The sequence below is a fragment of the Euprymna scolopes genome, chromosome 36 (genome assembly GCF_053919585.1).
Source record: "Euprymna scolopes isolate OS-2025 chromosome 36, ASM5391958v1, whole genome shotgun sequence".
In the NCBI taxonomy this organism is placed as follows: Eukaryota; Metazoa; Mollusca; class Cephalopoda; order Sepiida; family Sepiolidae; genus Euprymna; species Euprymna scolopes.
In genome coordinates, this window is record NC_136517.1 from 46,279,123 (window position 1) to 46,292,504 (window position 13,382).

The 13,382-nt window shown below is 35.8% G+C and overlaps 1 long non-coding RNA gene across 2 annotated transcripts in view; it reads left to right on the forward strand.

Annotated features, from left to right (window-relative positions):
* LOC145260221 (uncharacterized) overlaps positions 1-13,382 on the forward strand; it is a 79,166-nt gene that overhangs the window by 46,279 nt on the left and 19,505 nt on the right. For both annotated transcript variants that reach the window (XR_013864247.1, XR_013864248.1), the window contains exon 3: positions 3,719-3,866. This is a non-coding gene — a long non-coding RNA (uncharacterized LOC145260221). The remainder of the gene's footprint in view (positions 1-3,718; positions 3,867-13,382) is intronic.

Consider the following 13,382-nt stretch of genomic DNA (forward strand, 5'->3'; position numbering starts at 1 on the left):
GCAAGAAAAATGATTAGATTATTTTACCACTCTAGAAAATGATTCAATCCTGGCGCAATCCTAAGATGAACTACTGTTGCCACATCTGGGTAGATGTCGCTCAGAGCACTGTCTCCATTCTTGACCGAGTACAAAATCGACTTCAAAATCTAGTGAGGGATGTCCTCTTATCTTCCTTGTAGCATCTTTCTCACAAAAGTGATAGCTACAAGTCTTTCTCTACTCTATCATTATTTTCATGGTAGATGCTTCACTGAGCTCTGTTCTCTGTCCCTCCCTCTGTAAAATATTCACGGCAAAAGCTCGTCTAGCTACAACCATTGAGAAAATGTTCATTTCTTCTCCTGTGTATCTGATAGTATATATACGGCATAATTGCATTGGCACACCGATTCTCGTTAGATCACCGAAGTTAAGGAATGTTGGTGACCATTTGAAAATACCAGATGCCGTATGTATTGACACTTTCAGTAGCTTTTAAAGCATTTATCTACTTCGAAACACAAGTAGTGCAAAGACTTAAGTCAGAAGAACAAAATGGCTAACATTATACGGTTAAAAACCGTCTCATGTCAGTCATTTTGTTTTTGTTCTAGTCTAAGTCTTGGCACTACTTGTGTTTCGAAATAGATAAATGCTTTAAAATAAGTTAAAACATAGAATCGCTTTAAAGAAAATCAAAACACACACACACACACACACACAAAAACAAAAAAACAGGAAAAAAAACTAAAAACAAAAACAAAAATCAAACTTATCCTGATAGGTAGAATAGTACTTTATTTTGCCTTTGGTAACATTTATCTGTTATATATTTGCTTTGTTTGTTTGGGGTTTTTTTTTACCACTTTCGTTTTGTTGCCTATACTGCAACATGGCCAAATGGTCTTAAATTCTTATAAAGCAAGACAAGAAGAAAACATTTGCGTTTTCCACTTTTTTAGAATGAGATTCTTTTTTTAAGGTGAGAAAAATTGTGGGAAAAATTGTGTAGACTTTGCTCGGTGGTTTTATTTCGAGGTTCATATCTTGGGATTCTTTTTTTTTTTTCTTTTTTTTTCTTTCACATTGGAATTCTAAGAAAAGAAGTTTTAAACCACACACACACACACACACACACACACACACACACACACACACACACACACACACACACAACAACAAAAAAATCAATTGTGTTCAAATAAAAGAATAAAAGAAATGATTTTTATGCATATGAAACAAATCTCTCAGCTATGGAAGACTCTGGTCTTCCATAGCTGAGAGATTTGTTTCACGACATAAAACAATGTTTTTTTTTTTTATTGCACTATTTGTAATCTTTTGATGGTCATAATTATAAACATGATTCATCCATTTGTTCATTTGTTGCATTTTTCATAAGCAAACATTAAACGAACAAGATGTTAACGTACCTGTACAGCCGTGGATTCCCACTAGTGATCGATGAAGAAGCAGTTCAATTAAATAAAAGTCTTTCTGTTTTACATACGTGTGTGGTCTACTTTTCATTCTTGATCTATGTTTTTTCCACATGGTCGTTCCTTGCATTGTTGCATCGTCTAGTGGCTGTGACCGGTTAACTCAGTACGAATAAAATCCATGTATGAAAGCACAAGGAGACATGTTGGCAATTTTAAAGGTTTTATTGAGGAGAGAAGTTCGTTCATAAGGGGAGTTCCTTATAAAAAAAAGTCTAAAATTATTTCTTTGTTACTTAATTTTCTTACTTAGCTTAAAAAAATGGTCGACGAATAGAAAAATAATTCTTCTGCTGATAGATTTGGGGATATGTTTGATGATCTATTTAGGGTCGTTTGAGGGTGAATGGAAATAGATAGGGTTCACGTGTTCCTTTTTATAAGATTCATATGTTCCTTTGCTAAGGTTCAGAATTACATCAACAAAGTTAACTATTTTAATGTTTAAAGTTATATCTATCTACCTTAAGATTAATTCTTTTCATTTCTTTCATAATAATTTAAAAAATCCTATTGCATTTAGGGCCATCAGCATTTTTTACTACAAGAAGTCTATCATCCCCATAGAAACCGATAGTTTCTACCCCTATATCTTTAGTGAGATTATATAGTATACATAGGCCAACTAAATCAGTAATTTCTGCTGAATCAAGAGAGCCTCAAGAAAGTTTCTTTTAGCTTTCTCCATTGTTGATACATCTGCACCGGCTGCTTCCCCACCACATGTTGCCTTGAAAACTCTGTAGGAACACGTGAGACAATTTCCATCTACACCTGCTTCGTGTAATGAATAGTATCTGTTCTGTATAAAGATGGTATCATGATATTGTGAGGTTTCCGTTTGTGCCGGGTGTCCATAAAATGGAAATATGTCACAGACTCCTATAAGGATATTGGAGATAAACCATAATAACCAGATATATTCTGACACTACATTAACCATAAATAATTTTATAGTTTTAACAAAAGGGTTACAATAATATTGCGGGGTCTCCAATCACACTGAACGTCCACAGAATGCTCAGCAGGAATATATTACATATGAAAGATGCAGATGTGGAATTTTCATAGGTCCCGCTAATAATAATAATAATAATAATAATAATAATAATAATAATAATAATAATAATTAAAAACAAACAAACTTACTCTAATCCAACTAGTAATCAACACCAGACTTAGGCTTACACCCCCCACCTCTTTTTTTTTTACCCTCTTTTAAGTTTGAAATTAGTGACTGCACTATTCTAGGAAAAATCGCCCGTCATCTTGGAAGATGACTCTTACGATAGATTAAAAGTGACAATAACAAATTCACAGATAAATAATCTTACAATTAGCATCTACACTTGAAACTTATACAGGTAGGCAGAAAAGTAAATTTTCTAATGTTTTGTAAAAAGTTATTTGCTACATATTTGTTTCCCCCACCCCCTTCCTTTTTGTGCTGTTAACTCTACTACAATTTTTGCAGAAAATTGTCATTGTCAGAACGCTACACCGACTCGCCATTTGTCATCGATTGGCGTCAGCGTCTTGGCGTACCGACGGATTAACGTATTGCCGTGCAAACGTTTCTTTTTTTATTAAGTCAAAATGACATGCAGAGAAAGGCAGTAAAAGGGCACTTCCGTTACTAAATAAATAAATAAAATACATTTGTAAAAACAAATAAACAAAGAAAAAAAAACAAAAGAAAAAAAAACAATAATATTCATTGTTTTCTCCCTGTTATTTGTGGCAAGGACTTGTTTTTGCTTCTGTAAAAAAATGCAGGTAGTAGTCAGTGGACAGACAACATTTTTCAACTATGACGTAATACAGATGACCTATTTCGCCGGCTTGTCCAGAATCTCACTGACCAAAAATAAAATAAATAAATAAAGAATAAAAAATAAATAAATAAATAAACTCCTTTTTATCTCTAATCTATATTAATAAAATTGTGAGTGCTTTGTGTAGATTCGTGATCTTTTAAACAAAACGCTTTTCAGGTGAAAACATTATTACGTGTTTAAGTGTCATAACGAAATTAGCATAGACTCCAACAATTACGAAAAATGATCCAGTAGAAAAATAATTACTAGTAAAAATAGAATTCATCCAATTATCAGGTTTTATTGTATCGTAAGGTTTTTATCGTTTACGATGATACATACCAAAGCAAACATGTTCATTGAGTATGTACGCATTCAATTTTTGTGCGCATTATGTTTTTTTTTTTTTTTTAATTGTAGGCACAAAATGGCGACCAGTGAAAACAACGAGGAGAAACGTTGGATACTTAAGATCATAATATCACAAAAACTACTTGTCGGCGACAATTTTAAATGTGATAGTTGTTCAAAACAAATCCAAATACCACCAAAAACAATTTTTTTAAAGGTAAGTCTTTAGTCGGTATTCATCAGTACTTTGACCGTCCAAACAATAAATAAAAAAAAAAAGTAAAAAGTCTCCCTGGTAGATCAATTAGTTTAAAGGAACCTTTTATTTATTTATTTATTTATTTATTTTATTAATTATCATTCACCCACAACAAGGTTTATTGCCACTCAGACTTAAGGGACTACAGTAATTGGAGGCCAGATTTATAGGGGGCATCCTAAGTGGGCAGTTGTGCAGCAAGATGTTTGTTCACATTACATTTAAATTTTGCCTGTTTGTACGGTCGTGGAAACAGGGAGAAAGGGAAGAAATTTCAATGATAAGCTGTCGAGAGTTTGATTAATTGTAAATGTACGTAGGTTTAATTTTCGTGTATGTCGTGCACAGTTTAATAAAGTATTTCTTTGATAAATAAGACTTTTCTATCACGACAGTTTTTATTCAAATTCAACATTGTCAAAAAAGATTGGTACTTTAGCAATTTTTTTTATGGAAATCAATCCAGACAAGGCATGAAGCCACTTGATATTAAAAAACTAAAAAAAAAAAAGAATGAAAGATAATCAACACAAAGACCTAACATGCTGACTGACCTTGTCCGCAACAACCAACACATGCTGCGTCCAGTTTCAGTCGCAAAAGAGACCAAAACAAACAATAGGAAACAACTCCAATTCGTTTGTTCTTTGTAGCAGCAACATTTATTTCCTCACTGGTACAACCGTGACGTCACCCACATGATCTAGAACGTTCTTCACAAGATCTCGAATGTTATCTTATATCTCTCATGATCGTTCTCTTTCTCTTTTTTTTATAGTCCTTTTTTCCTCATCTGTGATGCCACTTTGCATGCATTTATATATACGCATCCACACTATGTTACCTTAAGTTGAAAGTAGGAGGAAAACAGTCAGCGGAGACAGAATTCTACAAGCCTACAGTTCATAGAAAAATGCTACTAAAATAGGAAGCTGTGTTATAACGAGGTATCCGAACAGTGGATTGATAAAGACTGTTAGATCAACAAGTTGAACAAACTGAAACAAAAGAAAGCAGGAAATAAACCAGACAATTCTGAAAAACACATGTCTTGATAATATTTATAAAAGAGACTGAGACTAGCTACATCACATGTCTGAGAGAGAGGGTTCAGAAAAGTAGAAAGGGTGGGGTCAACCAAATTACACTTCTGCACCTTACTGGGGACCCCCAAATGGGACAGAGATGAATCACCAGCCCAAATATGATAACAGCATTCCATACATGATATGGTAGTAGATTTGTAAAGATACAGAATAACCTCAGGTGTGAGAAATTGTTTAGAGCGATAGAGAAAACTGACTTTACAAGAAGCAGAAAGAGCAATGGATCTAATGTATGAGCTCTAAGGAAGATTTGAAGAGACCAAGAAATTTCAGAATCAATTTTTCCTCAAGAATAAGACCATCCATTAGAATCTCAGAAAAGAAAGGGACACACCTATAATTATTCAGATTCACTATGGTAGAGTATCTTTTCGATCAATAATATAAATTATTTTAATGAATCAATACTGGAAGTTTCTGCCCAAAATAAACCATGATTGAGTATTTTATTGATCGAAAACATAATTTTTATTAAATCAATAAAAACTAGCCATTTAGCATTTAATAAATATAATTTTTAAATTAAAAAAAAAAAAATAACAACATCCAGCTATGCGAAAAAGCTCAACAAGAACCCTGTATGGAGTATTGCTGCTACATCTGGGGTGGCGCACCAACTATTAGCCTCTCCCTCTGGGACAGGGTGCAAAAAAGAGTCCCTTATCTAATAGGCCCCACACTGTCTACGAAACTCCAGCCTCTGTCCCAACACCGCAATGTTGCATCACTGTGCTTGCTTTACAAATACTTTCTGATGAACAGTGCACTTGTACCCCTTCAACATAAGTACACCAACGAACCTCATGCCTTCACTCAAGTAGAGGTTCCTGGATGCCGAAAAACTTTCTACTCTTATAGTTTCTTTCCACAGACTGCCTGCCTGTTCCTTGTTTCTCCGACTATACTAACATGCAGAAATTAAAATTTAAAAAAAATTTTTTTTATTACATTTTCACCCCGAACAAGGCACGTTGTCACTTTTATGTAGGGGGCTACTATCAGGGACATATGCTACAGGGGTACTATGTGGGGAGTTGGGCAGCAAGATGTTGGTTCACGTTACACTTAAACTTCTGCATGTCAGTACAGTTGGGGAAGCAGGAACCCGGAAGGGAATTCCAAAGTCTAGCGGTTCTGGGGAAGAAACTACTGGAGTAGAAGGCTCTCTTACATCTAAGGATCTCAACTGTGAAGAGGTGGGATTTTGCTGCTTGTCGGGTTTGTCGGGGGTATTTACATCGAGGGGGTACAAGTGCTTGCAGTTCATCAGAGCATTCACCGTTAAAGTACTTGTAGAACGGGCAGAGGGATGCAACATTTCGTCGATGAGACAGAGGCTGAAGCTCAGATGACAGTTCAGGGCCTATTAGGTTGGCGACTCTCTTTTGAACCTTGTCTAGGAGTGAGAGACTTAGATATATTTAGAGCTACTGCTCTACCCTTCTCTGCTTTGTCAAGTGAATGGTATATACGCTCAGAGATTACAATTAGGATGTCTGCCATGGAACAAACATCTTGCTGTCTAACTCCTCAATCAGAACGCCTCCGATAAGTTTGGCCCCTAATCACAATAGTCACTTACATCTCAGTGGCAATGTGCCTTGTTTGGGATAAAAAAAAAGGCACCAAAATTAAATGCCGGATCATTATGATGGCTTGAAAAACTTTGAAGTTTAGACAAAGAAATACCAGCCAGAACAGCATTCAAAAAATTCTTAAGACCATGCAAGAAACCATCAGGAAGATCAGGAGAAACTTGATTGTCACTTTTTTTTTTTTTTTTTAATATACTAAGGCCAAAAGCCATTCGAGGATAGAAGTTAGTGAGATTTTCAGTTGAATGATAAAACGATAATATGAAAGGATTGAGAATTATGATAAACTAGCTGGACACTTGGGGTTGCCCGATCGTACAATACACTTAAACATGATATTTTAAGTTATGCAGATTTCACATGTATTGTTATAGAATCAATCCTGTATTGAATCTATATATCTATAAAAGTGAAATTGTCTGTGTGTGTACATTTCCCTACCAAATTACTCTGTCAATTTTCAGTTTACAAACTCGAGATTTGACATAAGGGATATTGACATTTGGGAAAATCTTTTTAATCGGTTGTTGGCCGAAAATTTGACTTCCAAGGGGTCAAAGTTCAACGATGTGACCTTTGAAAACTCTACCAAACTCCTCCACCAATTTTGTGTCTAAACACTTGAAATTTTAGATGTAGGTTCCTTGGACATGGATCAAACTTTTTAACTTGATTTGAGGCCAAAACAATAAATGTTTAAGGGTCAAAATTGGGGTCAAAGTTTAAAAAAGAATTTGACCTCTCAGCCAATTTTTGGTCTAAACATTTAAAATTTTACATAAAGTGTATTCAGACATAAGGCAAGCTTTTTAATCGTTTTTTGGCCGAAAATTTGGCTACCAAGGGGTCAAAGTTTAAAAGATTTGACCTTTGCAGTCTCTAGCAAACTATTCAACAAATTTTTGGTCTGAACATTTGAAATTTTACATAAAGGGTATTCAGACATGCAGCAAGCTTTTTAATCAATTTTGGGGGCGAAAATTTGGCTGCTAAGAAGTCAAAGTCGAAAGAGTTGACCTTTGTAGATTCTACCAAATTCCTCCGCCAATTTTGAGTCTAAGTACTTGGAATTTTAGATGTAGGTTACCTGGACATAAGTGAAACTGTTTGATATATATATATATATATATATATATATATATATATATATATATATATATATATATATATATATATATGCACATAAAGTTATGAACAGTAAATAGGGCCCGAGCAAAGCTGAGTTGAAGAGTTGAACTGCTAGTATTATATATTACAAGAAATAATTTGCCCGGTGGACTAATTTGCAAAAAAAGAAAAAAATAATATTGATAATGTTGTTCACCAAATTCCGTCCGTGTTTTTTTACAATATCACGTCGGCTGATTTTTGGGCTTGATGATCTTAAAAATAGTCTGTCTTCTCTTATCGATAAAAAAAGAAGAATTTTTACAGGGAAATATTTTATGTCACACTGGTCAATGTTATGTATAACCAGTGCAACATAAAATATTCCCCTGTAAAAATTCTTTTTTTTTTTTATCTATAAGAGAAGAAAGACTATTTTTAAGATCGGATTTTTTCGGTTTTCAATACTTATAGAATTAATTTTTGTACAAAACATATCTAAGAACACTGCCTGACATATAAATTACCTTTGTGTGAAATTTGCAACAGATACTGAGCCACTTCAGAACCTATGAGGAGGGAACTCATGGTGCGCGCTCGGTAAATGGGGTTTGTGGTTTGTGTGTTTAACGTCAAATCAACACTAGGGAGTTCATAGTTCAACAATTTACAAACAAACAAATCAAAAAAAAATATGTTAACAGTATAAAAATCGCTTTTAATAAAGAATTAAGAGAAAAAACATAAACATTTTTAAAAAGTCAAAAGAAGAAATTTACGAAAGTATCCCACAATGCACTTTTCGGTCATATGACTTCCGTTATTTCACGTCCATCCAAGTGTTCATTTAATGAATATCCGACTTTTCTTTATAGCTATGGATTATCCAAAAGGACGATAACTTCCTCCATCTCTCCTAAGCAGTAGTATTGTCTAATAATACGGAATCAGAAGTAACAATGGGGCTTTAGTTTTTCTTTTTAATTCTTTTTATACTAATGGTTCATCTTTGTTAAAGGTAAACCTTTGCATCCTGAGTTACGTCCCTTTAATTTGAACTCTTTCTCTTTGGAGTCATGTTTTTTGTGTGCATGTGGTTAACTATCTTTAAGTAAACACGTTAAAATCCATCAACCGTTATGTGGACGTTGTGTGGCCCTTCCTTACTAATTTTGACTGCCTTATATATTAAAACATGCATCACCTAACACATCTCTTCCCATGGCCAAAAGCTACTTGAGGATAAAAGTTAGTAAGATTTTCAGTCGGATGATCGAAGAGTACTATGAAAGGATTGAGAAATATTATTTATTCACAGGACGACTCGACAGGGGTTTGTTAACATTGGTCTTGATAATGTCTATGGAGTCGTCCTGTGAATAAATAGACATTTTTGTTGTAAGATATGTAGTATTACTGTGAGAAAGTGGTTGTAGGTAATAGAAGAGATCATTCTATTCTCACTAGATTGCGAAACCGATTTGAGCCCTGTCAATGTAAGACAAAAGTACTTTGGTTAACACGTCTATCCCGTTCACATAAATTTGCAAAACGGATAAATATTTGAATATTGCATGAAGTAAAAATGTTTCGGCATTAAATAACATTAAAAGGGTTGATATGCCGTACAACAACGCAACCAACAGTTTAAGGCTCTGATTCCAAAAAGGAGAACACCTCTGACAGGTTTTATGCAATGCTCGAACAAGTATTTCCAGGTCGGCTGTTTGTATAATGAAGTTGTTCTTCAAGTCGGATCTTCCCTGTGTGTGCCTTTTATGTGTTGTGTGTAAACTAGTAGAGTTTGAACAAGCAAGAAGAAAATATTTACTTTAGCTTTTAATGATAGACAAATGATGAAGAGCAAAAGAAGGATGCGCGCAGGCAGGAGTGGGTGAGTGAAAGAGAGAGAGAGAGAGAGAGAGAGAGAGAGAGAGAGAGAGAGAGAGAGAGAGAGAGAGAGAGAGAGAGAGAAAGAGAGAGAGAAAGAGGGAGAGAGAGAGAAAGAGAGCGAGAGTATGTAGACGTGAGAGAGAGAGAGAGAGAGAGAGAGAGAGAGAGAGAGAGAGAGAGAGAGAGAGAGAACAAATGGGGAGGAGTGGTAAAATCCCGGAGAATGTTATAAGAATGACTGTCGGACAGATTGAAAAAGAAGGAAAACGTATTAATTAACAAGGTGCTTTGAAATAGTGCCGAACGGAATCTCTCATTTTTAAAAGAACATTGACTGCAATGGTTTAAAGCAATAATAAAGGTGTTTGGAAATAGTGCTGAACGAGTTTTTTTTTTTTTTTTTTTTTTGTTTTTTAATCGTTTTTAAAGAACATTGGATGCAAGGCCATAATTCTATGGATGAAGAGTCGACTGATGGTCTTCTTGTGTGTGCATGTTTGGTATCATTGTACATCCATTATGTCCAACACCTCTCGCCCTAAAACTGAAACTATTAAATAAAATGACAACACAAACAAAAAATACGATCAAACCAGACGCACACTAAAGCAAAACCAACTCGCTTCCTCCCTTGAGGCTCGCATTCACAAATATCCGTGGATTTAGAACTAATTATGTAGAATCATTTCTTTTAACAATCTCCCCGGATATCTTAGCATAAATAAAACTAATCTACACTCCTCTATACTCTCTAACCACTTTAACATATCTAGCTATCTTCCACTTTATCATAAGGACTCAGACACATGTACAGACTTGGAGTCTATATTTGTAACACTCTCCCCTTGGTTATAGAATTCAAATTAGAATCAAAAGGCCAGGCTTACATGTGCTTTAGAGTAAACCTGCAACATAGCCCCAATTACTTATATTTTCTCTACTGTCCTCATTTGACCTACGACTATACCTTAATCAACCATGTCTCCTAATAGCAGAGATTCAGCACTCTCTTTAGATAGTAGCGCTCAAGTACATGTATTTGGTGACAGTAATTGGCTTGGTTTCTACAGTTACACAGATGCAACTGGTAGCATCACACATAGCTTTTCTATATTTCATTCGCTTACCCAGGCTGTCAACTTCCCAACCCAGTTCCAGATCGTCAGGATCAGCAAGCCTCACTTCTAGACCTATTTCTGACCTCAGTTCCCAAGGATTGTGTAACAAATGACCATAGCCCACTCAGGAATGCTAATCACACTGTGATATTGGTAGAAATCACCCTAAATTCTTGACCCCAAGTTGAAGAGCAGCTGCTCAAAACGATAAGGTACTTCAAGAAGGCTGACTGAGACTTGGGGAGGACAAAAATGTAAAGACTAAGTGAAACCAAAACCAAGCTGGACGAAGAACGTAAATTAAAGGAAAAAAATGAAAAAGAACTTGTACCTTCAACCTCAACTATACCCTCTTCTCCAGTTAAAAATAGACGCTCCCCATCAAAAGCTGTCTCTCCCCAGTGACTGCTTCCCTACCAAAAACGGAATATAAATTGATTCCCTTCGGATTCGAAGTCAAAAGATGTGACCTCTTCCCCCAGAACCGCCTATGTAAAGACTGTTCCTTTTTTTTTTTTTTACATTTTCACCCCAAACAAAAGGCACATTGCCACTTTGGTGTAGGGGGCTACTATCAGGGGCAACAGCTACTGGGGTACTATGTAGGGAGTTGGGCAGCAAGATGTCGGTTCACATTGAACTTTTGCATGTTCCTCCTCTCATACCCCCAAAAGACAGCAAGTAAAGTCCTAAAGTCCTTCTCCCTTCTCCACTCTCTACAATACAGAATACGCCACCCATTCTCCAATATTTGGGATCATACTATGTTGAATCAACGGAAGTGTTTGAATTCGAATTGATGAAGTTGTTCAGGATCGTGTCGATTCGCGTGGACAAAATTGTTTGGCCTTAGGTTCCCGGGATGAGCTGTTTCGACAATTATGAAGCATCACTCACCTGGCTGATAATAAGGAATGCACTCTAAGTTGGCAAAAAGCTTTTCACAGCGGGCTTTTGGACCCCGTTGCCACGTGTGATAACATTTTTTTTTGTTCTCTCTTCCTTCGTGAAGCAACATGTCTTTTTTTTAACTGATGGACACACGCAAAAATGTACGGACAGACAAATTTTCTATTTAAATAAGAAAAAAAAAAACAATCCTAAACTTTTCCAATCGCTTCAGCATCAAAGATTAGAAAAAAAAATGTTCATTCAATTATACTATAGTAACTGTTGAATATATCATCTATTCTGATTGCCCATGCAAGGAGTATTGTTGCCACATCTAGGCTGGTACATCTACCACTAGTCTTTCAATCTCAGACAGGATCCAAAAAAGAGTCTCAAGCCTAATAGGTCCTGTGCTATCGTCAAAGCTCCAACCTCTGTCCCATCACTGCAATGTTGCATCCCTGTCCCTGTTTTGCAATTATTTTAATGGAATATGCTCCGATGAACACATAGTACTTGTCCCCCCCCCACAATGCATATACTACTGACTAACTCAATAAGCAGTAACCCCCCCCTTCACTGTTGAGGTCTCTAGATGCCGGAAGGCATCCTGAAGGAAGAAAAACTATTAGAGTAGATGTTAATAGTTTCTTCCCTTGGACATTTAGACTTTGAAATTCCATCCTTATTTTCTGCTTCCCTAACTGTACTAACCTGCAGACGTTTAAATATAATGTGAACAGACATCTTGCTGCTCAACTCCCCACAGTCCTCTGTTAAACACGATGCCAAATAATAGCCTTTTACTTTCTGAGTAGCAATATGCCTTGTTTGAGGTGAAAAAGAATGTTTTTTAAATTAATTGATCGAAGTCTTATTAAAATTCGAAAGTTTTTTAAAATAGTTTATCAAAATCATGAACTCCTTCTTGTTGGAAGGAATCCTATGTTGTCCTTATCTTTAAAAATGCTGGTGATCGGTCTGACCCAGCTGAATATCATCCTGTTAGTCTCCTCTTTGTTATTAGCAAAGTTTTTGAAAGGTTAGTCAACGGCAAGCTTGTTCATTTTTCTGGAAAGTCTGGATCTTTTTAGTGATGTTTAGTATCGCTTTTGTGGTTTTCGTTCAACTGCTGATTTTTTTAACTGTTGTAACTGAACGGATCTGTCGGTTTAGGCATAAAGCAGGAGAGGGTGAGTCTATTGCCCTTGACATTTTGAGGGCGTTCGTCAGAGTGTGGCATTCTGATCTTCTACATAAACATCAGAGTTAAGGTATTGTTGGTGAAGTTCTTGACATCATTATGTCTTTTCTTTCTGATTGCAGATTGCAAGTAACTTTGAATGGTGTTTATTCATTCTCTTTTTCTATCAATGCTGGTGCTACTCACGGCTCTATTCTAGACCTAATTCTGTTTCTTCTGTATACCAATGATCTTCCAGGGGATTTTGCTCAAAAGATTAGCATCTATGTTGATGATACCACTCTCTATTTTGATGTTGCTTCTTGCTCCTCCATCGGATCAGTTGAAATATGCAACTAACCTAGAAGTTGACTTGGGTTCAGTTGTAGATTGGGGTATGAAATGGCTTGTTTCATTTAATATTGTTAAGAGGACTGAGACTTTGGAAAGGCTTATTACCACTCAAATTCCAGTGAAGACCAATGGTTGCTACCATCATGAGATGCCATTACAAGACCCATACGATAGAAGAACTTGCACATAAGCTCTTTGGTGCCAAGTATTTCTCCAAATTTCTGCCA